This window comes from Wasmannia auropunctata, unplaced genomic scaffold (genome assembly GCF_000956235.1).
Source record: "Wasmannia auropunctata unplaced genomic scaffold, wasmannia.A_1.0 LD335976.1, whole genome shotgun sequence".
NCBI lineage: Eukaryota > Metazoa > Arthropoda > Insecta > Hymenoptera > Formicidae > Wasmannia > Wasmannia auropunctata.
In genome coordinates this window covers 895,786-909,016 of record NW_012026914.1, presented here as the reverse complement: position 1 = coordinate 909,016, position 13,231 = coordinate 895,786, and the positions used below count along the sequence as shown (strand labels likewise).

Here is a 13,231-nt window from a genome sequence, read left to right as displayed (position 1 = left end):
ACGTACACACAAAAGCGTCGTATATATATATATCGATCGTTATCAAGCGCTTGTGTAATTCTACGACTCTCATTAACCACCCACCGATACACAATCCGTGACATCGTATTACCAGCTACGGGACACGCTGAAACGTTTGATAGCAGTTTCACGCTATGCCCGACAGATGGCCATCGATTAGGACGACGTCGTTTTCAACCCTCCAAGTCACGTCCCTTTAGTACGCACCGTCCTTTTCTGGCCTGTTCCTGTGTGGGTCTCAATTGGACGTGCGCCCGAATGAATTACCGACGCGGCGCAAAGACGAGGGAACCTCATGTGTCGCCTCATCTAAATAAACGTATACCACATTACATCCTCTGTCCCCTCATGATTGTCAGCGAGAAGTGCTTTTTTCGGTCCAACTTGCTTTTACATCTTCTTATCTATACATATAGGTATGTCAGCAGTTTATGTCCTTTTATAATCTCATATTTTGCGTAAATATTAAGAGACATCGCAATATAATTACGATACCAAATATTAATGTAGTAATGGTACCAAATCAATTTGGGATAGCAACAATATCTAACGAGACATCATAATATAACGTATATATTTACACAAAAAGAATCACATCATTTTTTAGAAATAATTATTGGTCATTTCTTTCACATAATTAGATTATTATTTCGGTATTATAGTTCTTAGTTTTATATTCAACATTAAAAATCAAACGTTTGCGTTTGACAAATAATTTCTATAGCAAATTTATTTCAAATTTTATTTGCATGCTATAAATATCACATTTAGTTTGTCTGAAGGTTATTGCTGAGATAATATAGGACTTTCATATATGTTTATTATGTATTCATCGATGTTATCATCGAGTAATTTTTTTCACGGAGTGAATATACACTTTAAAGAATACAGTTCTCAATACATGCCAGTTAAAGGCTTTCTTGATATTCTACTTTATGTTTTAATATGGCAGAGGAAAATTTTATTTTCTCACGCATTAAATATTCAGATAATCGGTCTCAGACTGGCGGAAGAATACGACGGCGAATTTCTTTGAAGATCCACCGAAAGCCAAAGACTTTAACTCCTCCCCCAAGGCGCTAGACCGCATGATTGCCGTAATTTTGACTCATTACAATTACGCTAATGCCCAGCTATCAATTAGCGGAGGCTAAAGAGGTTCGCATTAAATATAATAGATAATATCGTCGTCGTTGCGAATCGTTCGTTGGTTCGTTCGTTTGTTATGCCTGGGGTCAGCACCGGAATGAACGATGATAGTAGCGATGATGATTGCCGTGAATTAAGTTTTCTACGGTAAATCTTAATAACTAAATTATATATGTTTACAAGCGGCAGATGTTCCATTTTACAGTAACTAGGAAAATATATTCTTTAAGTGTCTGAATCATTAGCTTGTAAAGAGATACATATATATGAAAAATTTTCATTTTTATAATTACTTGCAGATGTATCAAATTAAAGTAATACATATAATCAATTATATAATATTTAATTCGAGTAAAATTAAAATTAGACATCCCGGATGTGTCAATTACTTTTATTTGAAATAATAAATTATTGAAATATAATAAATTGAATATACGAATAGAAAAAAAAAAGAAACCAATCTTTTTGTAATAAAACTAATTAAATTAATATTCAATGTTAAAACGTAAATAACAAAATTCCACGCTGCATAAGTCATTAATTCTCGGTACGTATGAATGACGGGCGAATATCAGAAGATGTTCTTTTTACCGCAGTTGGAAGATAAACGGAGAGAGGGTTCAACGTTTCAAAGCACGTGCTATAATTCCATTCGGGCGAAGATCTCGCCGAGTGTAGCAACATGTGCGGGGATGAACTTGATTTTCCTTGACTTGCCCGCATCTTTTTGCGCCTTCGCATGTGCGATCGCGTGCATCCTAAAATTTTATCTTCCAAGATCCACATGGGCTTCAGCGCTTACCGCGTTGTGTCATACGTTACAAATGAATAAAGAAAGGATACTTTTTTTTATCGAGGTTTGAATTTCTCGGCCTTGTTGCACAGTATTGATGAACTTATCATTTTAGACGAACGATCGTATCCAATCATTTATTCACATAAATGCCTTAGATGACGTTAATTCAGGTACTAAACGTTATTCCTTTGCGTTCTATCATCGACTCATATTTTGATGATTTATAGCCTCGCGTATGTGACGCAATACCCTCTCTTGAACCCATAAGTGCACGTTTAAACGATAAATCTTGGCAGTCAGGGTAGAAGGCCCTTTTCAGGTCTCCAGGTACGGTGCAGATTCGTGTCACTTGCTTATCGATATCTTCTCAAATATATTCTGTCGAATGATATTAAATTTATAAAATATGCGAAATTTACAATTCGTTATATTTCTAATCTTTTGTGTATGTAATGCTAATAGAAAGAAGATATTAAATTAGAAGGAAAAAATTGTTTGTATATAAATTAAATTTAATATACTTAACTATAATTAATATAATTCACAAGACACTTCCTATTACAAAAATATTAATTTTATAATTAATATCCGTTAATTGATCATTAACGATCAATCAATGTAGCAATTAATATGCACTACCATAAATCTCTGATTTACGACTGGAGTATAAGTTAAATATAACTTACATATCAGTTATATCGTTAAAATCATCGCCAAAATTACATTAATTAGTAAGCTGTGAAATATGTTTTATGATCTAAATAATAATAAAAAATCTACTTATTAATTTTTCTTTTATTAACATTAAAAATATAACAAATTTTACTATATTACATTATTATCAGTTTATTAAAGCATAATAACTACAAATAACGTTATTGCATTACATTAATTTTACAAGCATATTCCTTCAAATGACAATTGTATATATATAATGCAGAATTTTTAATTATTTCATTAAAATGTCTTACTAGTAGTAATTTATATTATACTATTAATATTGCCACAATCATCTTTTATATAATCTCTATAAATTAAATTTAGTACACATGAATATATATTTATTTGTCTCTCTCTGTGTACATATAGGTAAGAGATACATAAATATTTTGTATGTAATTTTATTCAGAGAAACATACGGTGTCATGACATATTTTTCGTCTGGCATTCCCGTTTGATGATGCCGCGATTTGACTTCAAGCATCCTGTGTAGGTAGGTATAGATTTTGCCGGGCAAGATTTCCAGTCAGCTCGAAGTCAGGATTGACGCCAGTCGGAGCGATTTATCAGAATAATGCACACGCCATTACCCTCGTGTCCCCACCTTAACCGAGATCTTGATTTCGCGCGAAGTTCCATGTAAGGCTACGGTTTTCTTTACTTACTCCCTCGTAACTTTCAATCTAGGAGCTGCAATATTATTGCAGATCGTCTCTCGCGACAAAATGTAAAAAATGTGTCTCACATATTTAGGTGGTTTTGCCGAGACCTCTCTCTGTAGAGTAATGTCGCTGTCGTAGTTAAAAGATTAAGATGGCGATAGAAAATACGTAACTGCCGAGACTTACGGTGTATTTGATTTATCTCGCGTAATTAATTCAAGAATTTGCGCGGACCGGTCATCTCGCATTTTTTCGTGTTCTGTTTATATCTTTCAGTCCGTTGACATTCTTGATAACTAATTACCATAATCGTTATTAATTCAGTCTTAAACACTCAGCCTAATAATTTTATATCACAATTATTACATATTGAAGTTTCTCTGGTTTGTGCGCATACGTGTTGAAATCCGAATGCTTGGGGCAGCTAAACGAATGGGGACGTTGTCGTGGACATGGCTACCGTGTATTTGTTTGCTCGTTCCGTCGACCGGATCATATTAATCTGCTGCTAATGAGCGGTTCTGATCAGCAGTGGAGATGCATAGGTTTTATCTCCAAGATACTGAAAACGCCCTCATTATGAGCCAACTCGGATGTGCCTCGTGGTCGGCTTAATATTTAACGCGTCCCGAATCGTTCCATCACCGTTGATATTTCTCCAATCCGGAGAAAAAGGGAGAGAGGATTAGACGGTATAAATAACCTTCAAAAGTTAGCTATAAGTTATACACCAAAGGTAGCTCCTTACTAATATATTGCAAATAAAATGTAATGAAAAATTATATTTTTTAATTTATAACAAAACAGTTTACCTTCAGCAATCTCTCTTAAGTTTCAGCTGTTTGTGTCAATACAAATAAATTAAAAAATGTATTTCCTTCAGAACCATATAATATTTTAAATTTAAACAGTCTAAACTTTGCATAATTTTATGTTATTTTATATGCTGATTTTAAATCTATCTGAATAAAATTAATAAAAATATGTATAGGACATGGATTCCATAATTGACATTATTAAATTATCTACTAGATTTCTATTGTGTTTTCTAAAGAAAAATAGTAAAATAATTTTGATCGAAAACCATTTCGCGCGCACGTGAACAGTTCCGCAATATACATATTCTGAATGTTTTTTTATACCGTTCTGTATATTATTTTACGAAAAAAGGGGGCATTTTGTGAATGAGTTATATTATAGCGATTGATCTCGTTGGGCCACAGAATAATTAGTTAATCACTCAACGCTCGGTTGAGTTTTATTTAAATGTACGAGAGGACCACGTTAAGGTCCAGCATCTAACAAGCGGTTTCATGGTCGATTCGAATCGCTAGCTGATTCTTACCCCCGATATCTCCATCCTTTCCTGTTTCGCGCGCTTCTTCGTCTCTGTGGGACTTTTACACGTGCCGTACCATTAATCGTTCGATTAAGTCGCCTGATAACTCCCTCTCGAGCTCAAATCTTGTTCGCGTACCACCAGCCGGCGCCATAACTCCCTAGTTGTAAACCACGTTACGGCTTTACAGAAACTGTATAGAGGAAGAGTCCGCTGAAGAAACTACGACCGCCTACCTGGAACATCCGAGCCTTCTTTTTCACGCCGCGATTTTTTTATCTCCGCAACGCGTGTGTCGCAAACTTATTCTCGGGATGAAACACAGGAACGTTCAGATAACACGAGAATATACTTTCATAAGATTCAGAAAAAAAAAAGACAAGATTGCTTTGAATGTAAACACTCATTAAGTCTTTTCAACGCAGATCTATGAGAACGGTTCACGAGAATTTGAAGATAGGAGGTGCACAGACCCTTCTCTTCCAGTAGATATACATATATAGTTATCCGTAGCGTGCACTCCGATGATAGTAGGTATACATTCGCAATCTCTCTCAAAGGGTTAATTACGCATATCTGTTCAGGACACTTAAAACGAAGAAGATAAACGAAGAAGATCCTGCGATATAAATACAGAAGCAAAGTAAAACGTAAAAATATATATCTTTTTTGAAAAACGATACAACTTGTTATTCTGTGAATAATAATATAGGTACTTGTTACAAACGAGATGGGCATTACGTTCTCGATAGCCTTCGTTTAACGTACAACAGATTTGAATACGAATGTTGGTTGAAAATAGTCTTTCGGAACGGAAGCAACAAATAATCGGTCGGAGGTGTGGATGTAAACTGTGCGCGACGCGCTCGTCATATAGGGGGAGAAAGAAATAGCAGAAGGAAGAGGACGAGAATGAATGTAAGCGAAGATCGGAAGAGACAGGAAGAGATGGAAATATTCTGGGGAGTGCGTTTAGGAGAGTGTATACGTGGACGCGCCCCATATAATCCCGACGATGCCTCTCTAGTCTTCTCTCCGCCTTAGATATCATCCTTGATCCGCGTCGAGGAGTCATTTTCATGCCACTACGAATGACTGTCATTGCGTTTCGTTGCACATGATTTTCATAAACGCAAGATAGATTTCACAGACGTAGGAAGCTTCTTTTATACTTCAGATTTGTAAGCATAATTAATATTTATATAAAATTTTAATAGGTAGAATATAACACTTTTGCAATATAAACAAGTAAATTAAAATTAATTTTTTTAAAATTATTAGACATCACAGATGCGTGCATTATTGAACTTTTTATATTTTTTACTTTTTACTATACAATACTTAAATGCGCTTACATTGTATACATGCTTATTGATAACGTGGACAAACATATTTTTAGTGTTTTATAATTTATATCCATATCTAAAAACTCCTTTTATTCATACTTTTGAGAAATTATTAACATATGGAAAAAAAGAGAGAAAGAAAAAGAAAGAAATATCAACTTTCAGATTTAAAGAATTTTTAAAAAGACAAAAACAATTATAACGAAACATGAACATTTGCGTAACCGCTGTCCACGTGCAGTTTACAATCATATATTCGAATCTGCCGTCTAAAGTAAACCGTATGTTGGACATCGCTACGATTTATTACGTTGACACGTGTCTCTGTCGCATATTTTGTTCTTTCGTGGCTCCCCTCTTTTAACGGCGATTAAAATATACTTATATTCGAGGTTACAACGATCTAGTTTTCTTAAGTTTACGTGTTTTTTTTTAATGTAATAGCTACATATATTTTTATGTGAGAGAACGCAGATATTAACTATAAATTATTTCTTGTAGAAAAAAAAGAGAGATATATCTTACAAATTTTTATTTTTTATAATTTACTTCCGCACATACATTTATACATAATGTTGTTATAAATATGTACACATAATGTTTTATTCTGTTTACCTTGAACTTTCTGATAAAAGAAGCTCTCTGATAAAATTCGCAAACAACACAAAAACGTTATTCAGATATCATGCTTAATATAAACTTTATGAAATAATCTCGTATAAAAAAAAGGATGCAACTTTCCATTACTGCTCTATTGGCAACGGGCTGAAAAGGCATAAAAAACGGACGTCTAACAACCGACGGTTGAGTAATGGATTATATTCCTTCCTGATCGTAGGTATTAAAAAATGGTAAATGCTCTTAATGACGGCATTAATAATTGTATTCACCAAACCGCCAGTATTGACCTGAAGACACCCATACGTGGCACGCCCGTAGAATACCCTTGTAACGATCTGGTTCGCATTCATCTGGGCGGAGAGATCGTTTGTGAATGAGCGAACATTCAATGGCCGCACTTTTGATCTCGGCGTTATTAATTATCCGCAAGTAGCTGCGAACGTTCGGATCTTTTCCTGCCCATCTGAATTTCGTAAATCATCTAAACCCTCGATTTGACGGGTTCATTGGCATCGGCTGATTTTGTAATCTAAACGAGCTCGACGCTTATCTATATATATATATGTACTTTCAGTGACTGCGTAAAATATTAATACTTTATAGCATAATATATGAATCTTCGAACGAATCTGTTTTTCTTCAGTCTCTCATTATTATTAAAATAATTTGCACGCAACGCGGCGCGTATCCGACTAGCGGATGTAGGCGTCCCAAAGATTCCAGTTTGTTCCCCGATCATCGATTCGCGCTAGATCACCGACTTGAGGGACCGCTCAAGGCAGTCAGAAATCGTTTGGTAGGTGACCCTTATCGCCTTATTAGAGGATGCATTCTCCGTACTTTATACTTTACAATGGCTTATCTCTCGTACATGCGCGTCTTTATCTTGATCCGGTATCGATACGTCCCTTCGGACCGAGCATACTTAACACAGACCGTCATTACTTAACGGAGAGTAATAAAGTTGTATTACCAATTAGTCCATCCCGTACAAGCACGCGCATGAACAGCTCGCGCCGATAGTTGGTAGCTTATCGTAGTTGCAATCGTTGCGCCGCCTCGTTTCGATCTCGCGAGGAGGATAAAATCGACGATCCGAAGGGGTAATCATTGTTATCTTGCGAACAGAGCACTTGTTTCAAACGCAAGTGCGCAATCCCCCCTCCCCTCCCCCCCTCCCTCCCCGCCCCGTCACGATCGGCAGATGAATGCAAATCGCGAACTTAGTCATCGTGAATATTAAATGGTAACCGGAGCCAATTTCCTCGTTGCACAATGATGCGCAATAATTGTACAGTGGCTAAGGAGCTATAGCCGGCGCAAAAATCCACTCATCGCGCCGGTCGGGTTGCGGCCCGAAAAAAAGAATGCGGAAGTGCAGGGCACGGACGGGACGAAGGGACCCGGGTCCCGACTTGTAGTTTGGCAGAGCGATTTTTATTCACAACGGGTGGTGGTAACTGAGCAACCGCGGGGGGGCGACGGAGTGAGCGAGACGGAAAGACAAACAAATGGATAAGTGTGAGTGTGTCCAGGATCGTAATTAATGGGTAGTTTGGCGGTCGGCTGGACAGCTGTCCTCTTTTTTCTATGGCGACGGACGGAACCGTATAGCCGACGGAACGTCGCAGCAACCGAAAAGTGGAGAACGAGAAAGAGAAACGCGGAAACCTCCTCACAGTCCAACTTAGACACGGCTCCAGACATGGCGGAAGGAACAAGATGGATTGCCTGACACTACCGGACAAGATCAATTGAATTTCTATTTGGACGTAACCGAGCCCTCCGCTAGGTACCCCTTCCCCCCCCCCTCCTCTTCCCCAACGAACCCGCTCCACATGAGCGCGCGTTAACGTCTAATTCTTCTTCAGCCTAGATTCTACAGCAATCTCCCTAGGTATCTTTTTCACATTAACAAAAATTCAATTTGCGGCGCTGACGTTAAATAGAAAGCTGATCATCGAATTTATTGTCTAAGGAATATTTGTTTCAAATGCATACAAAATGCAGTCAAGCGAGTGATTCATTTTCTTCAGCAATCATTAAGTCTGTTTATTATTGTGTGTAGTTATTATTGTGTGTAGCAATAGAATATAACGACTCATTTGATCTTTCTATATTTGAAATACTCTTGAAACAATTTGTAGATAATAAATAATATTGTATTTATCTATCTATCTATCTATCTAAATAATTAATATTGTATCTGTAATATATAGCTCCCCTTAGAGATGTATATTTATTACACTTTACTACATATATTTAAAGTAAATATAAGTAATAAACAAGAAACCTTTTTGCTGGAAATATCCGTATGATAATGGACATGATAATTTTCACGGTGGTCCTCTTACTTTTTTTACACACGTAGTACAACATAGGGTCACGCATCCTCCTCTTGCTGTCTCTGAGTAATAATAAATGACTTCGGCAGGAACTGTCTAATTACCTTCATGGACACCGCACAGATGCACGATGCAAGTACTGATAATCATGTAACTTTTTTTTGTCACCGGTTTTACCACGTCGGTTGAATCAAATGTTCAGTTAATTAATAAGATAAAAGTGAAAAAATTCTAAAATTGACAAAAAATAAGATACCTGGGGATTTTTTATATATCTTAAATGTACCGTATTTTTCCTCAAAATTTTTGTTCTTTAATAAATATTTTCTGATGCGTTTTATACTTGCAACAATACTTTATAACAGCTTAGGCAATTTACCTATGTCCTTTTCACTCTTTACTGATTAATTGTAAACGAAATGACATGTTCCTTGCAAAGAAATTGGAAATTATTGAATGTATAAGTCCAACAGACTTATCCAACTGTATATATATATATATATATATATAGTTATATGCAACACATTAAAAAGTTAAAATGAAAATGATTGTTAAGTGGCGTGAAACAACGACGCATATACACATCGATATGTGCATACGTATGGCCTTAACACAGTATAATGATATGACAATAATGCATGTCTGAATTTGTAATCGTGCCACTTTTGTCTATATGCGTCATTCGTCTTAATGTTAGCGAATCTCGTGTCATTGGTGTTGTATCGCGCGGAACAAGTATATAAGCTTTTTTCGCAGTCAATAACCGATTATAATTATCGCGCATTCGTCGACCAATGCCGTCTACTGCCGTCTTGCGAGATAATTTTTCACAACAACGTATAACTACAAATAATCGCATAATTATATCTAATGACCGCGACGAAGAAGCGTAATGATAATGAGCGGCGGATAACGTCGATGGTCACAAGCGCGCGGTTGGTGTCAATCGGCCGTAATCTCGTGCGTAAATATCGGACACAGCTGTATATAAGATGTAGCGCGTAGCCGAATGCGTGAATTGGGGTGTTAATGAGCCAGTGCTCGCGGTGATGATAACTCGCTAAATGCCGGTACTCCTCGCGCCAACCGCTTATTTCAACCCTCAAGAACTTGCATCTGCATTTCGTACAAATGCATTCGCGGTGTCTGTATGGTAATGCCACGACTTCGGCCAACAAACCGGCAATGCATCGTTAGCCCGACTGGCTGGCAGATAAATGACGTGGTCGCCTCACATCTGACGTGAATGAAGCCACGATGGCTTACCCGCGTATACCTACATGCGTATTTACGCGCGCGTGTGCGAGACCCGTAGTCGGTGTGCCCCGCGTACAACCTACGCCATTCCACCCGGTGATCGCAATAACTACCTAATGGTACATTGAACGCCATCGTCTAGCCTCGACTTTCCGCGCGCGGATTTTATTCGGATCAATTAAACATTTTGTCGATCCCGCGGCAGAATTTTATAGCCCGCGAGTGACTGTCCGCGTGGATTGATCGGCCTCCGTTAACAAGCGTTTGGTGTGCAGACAAGCGATCTGTGTAATGATTATTGCGAACGCGCGAGCATAGGTAAGTAGATTTAATGGAATGTTTCGTCAACCTTGAAGTACTAAGTCACGGCGATCTAGATCCAGTTGATCCCGCGAGCGCATGCCAAAATGACTTTGTTTAACGAGAGCAGATTTCGTGGGAAAATATCGATCAGCGATCGCTATTATTCTTTAGCGACCACATCCGGTCGTCGAAGCGTATGATTTATGTAATGGTTTTTCCAACGTGATTACATCATAAGTTCCCTTAGGTGTTATTTTTGCATTCATTTACGCTGCAGTTTTTTAACGCGAGACTTTAACAGTGTATAAATCAGTAAATAGCACAAAATAAAATATACATATATTATTTTTTGCATAATTACTCCGGTATAGTATTTTTATATTAATTGTTTTCATTGAATTAAAAAATCGTATCTTATTATTAAATTCTAAATTACAATTAATAATATTATTTGGCTCAACAACCGATACATTTATGTATATTTGTTATACTCAATGAGATAATGATGTGTAAAGTTACGAAAAATTATTAGCGGCAAAAGTGTTATAATTAGATTGTTATCGGTGTCTTAATCGTGTGAAATTATTTTTTGGTTCAGATGGCAGTTTCTTGAATGCATGAAGTATTTAATGTGCGTGCAAAATTTGGGAGTGGCCGTTACACACGATACGCAGCTTACAAGAGAGGGTGGAAGTTGTCTTCCCTAGCAGCAGAAGAATCCACTGGTTTCCGGTACACGCAAAAGTCTCATTAACTTTCGCCACCCGATATACCGTCCCGTTTTAAAATGGATCTACTGTTCATCGACCAGGAACAGTAAGAACGGTAACCGACCAAAGAATACATTTTGCACAATGAAGGCTAATGTGGCCGCAATAAAAGGTTGATATAAGTTTAATGTTCTGCAGGTATTCGTAGATTAATAGCTGGTACCGCGGATAAGTCATTTGAATTCAAGATCCGTTGTATCGTTTATAATTGATTGCACGCGGAATCCGGTTTTATTTCTTTTTGTTTCCGACATATAATCTAATTCATGGATTTATTTCCGATATAAATTATCGATTAAAATTATGCTAATGTGCATGTAATAGATTAACGTCACATATATACCCAATGATCAAGCGTGCGTCGCTTTAATTTACAACGTTATGACGGAACATCCTACGCACGCCGCGATGAGAAACGTCGACGATTCCACGGCGGATGAGCAGCTAGCGAAGCATCGTGACGTCGGTGGACTATCATCGTATCAATGCGGCGGAGATTGACAGTCCTGGTCGTGATAAATGATATTTCCAACGTCCTACTCCCTTCCCCCCTGCCCCCCTCCCTGCTTCCTCCCTCGTACCATAGCGGATCCATCCCCGCTGAGTTCGGCTCGGCACGGAGGGTGCCCCGACCGGGCAGACTGAGTAGCGAGGAGGGAAGATATTCGCGGCGAGAAGTAAACACGTTACGCAAACAAACGCTGGATCGATAATCCCTCCCTCCTTGAAAGTACACTTCATACATGAGATTTTTTTAAAAATATATCTGACACGAATATTTCTTTATTCAAATACATCGACTCTAGTTTGACCAACTCTTCGGGGTCTCTTCTCTTCGACCAAAACGCACAAAGCAATACACGCGACAGTGTGAAATCTAAGTGTGAGAAATTAGACACTCTTAATTTGTCAGTGCTTACTTTATGAGGCATGATGCTTTTCCCTATTTTTCTTTTTATGAATGAGTAAAAATCTCTTCAGTCGTAAACTCGTGCGCACGATCAGGATACCTGAGATCTTTATAGCCCTGCTGCATTTAAACATGGCTATAAAAAATAATTAGAAGATGTCTATATTATACAGTTAGTAAAGAGAAATTTAACCCCTTTTGAAATGCCATCATTTTCGGAATAACGGCCTTAAATCAAAATATAGGAAATACATTATGCGATTAGATATTTCGGGAAATATCTGTATTGTGCGGTTGATTTTCAATTTCACACGATCTACGATTTTTTAAGTGATGAAGTTACTAAGTATTCGTAAAAGGACGAATTTTATTAAGTTTCATTTTTTATAATTTATATAATATGTATAATTTAGTTCAAAAATTATGTATAATTTACCTTACAACTAAATAGAATTATTTCCTTTGTCGGTCTTTATACCTATCTTTGACAAAATAATTTAACAGGATATTCTGCCGGAAAAAAGGGAACTGTATGTGAATAACGGAGGAAAATTCACAAAGCCAGGTATCTTCTTAGATTTTTTCGGTTTCCTTTACATAAAGTTACGTCAAAGGCTGTCAAAGATTTGGCAATTGTTCGAAAGTTTCTGTTTCGTCCGTTCCGAAAAGGCACGTTCTGTCCCAGCATGTCTCGGCATGATTCAACGTTTAGGTAGTTATTGGAAAAAACAAGGTCAATATGGTAGACATATGCAATTTTATTATATTTTCGTTTACGTAGTTAAAGGTTTGCCATATTAGAAATATATTTATACATGTTTGTGTCAACATTACTTGAGTCTGTTAAAATTTTTGAAACAGATATAAATTTAGCTTCAATAAAATGTTTAAAATAACAAAATAAATTGCCGTTTTGTATTAATATAAATACATAAAACCATAGATGGCACAATTTGTCGTAGAATCACACCGCAAACGAAATATAAATTAAT

General features: G+C 37.0%; 1 long non-coding RNA gene across 1 annotated transcript; it reads left to right on the top strand.

The window, feature by feature from the left end:
• The first annotated feature begins 270 nt into the window (after positions 1 to 270).
• Positions 271 to 2,037, top strand: LOC105454747. Its single transcript, XR_975042.1, has 3 exons — positions 271 to 437; positions 1,010 to 1,317; positions 1,767 to 2,037. It is a non-coding gene; the product is annotated as an uncharacterized LOC105454747 (long non-coding RNA).
• The last annotated feature ends 11,194 nt before the right edge of the window (positions 2,038 to 13,231 follow it).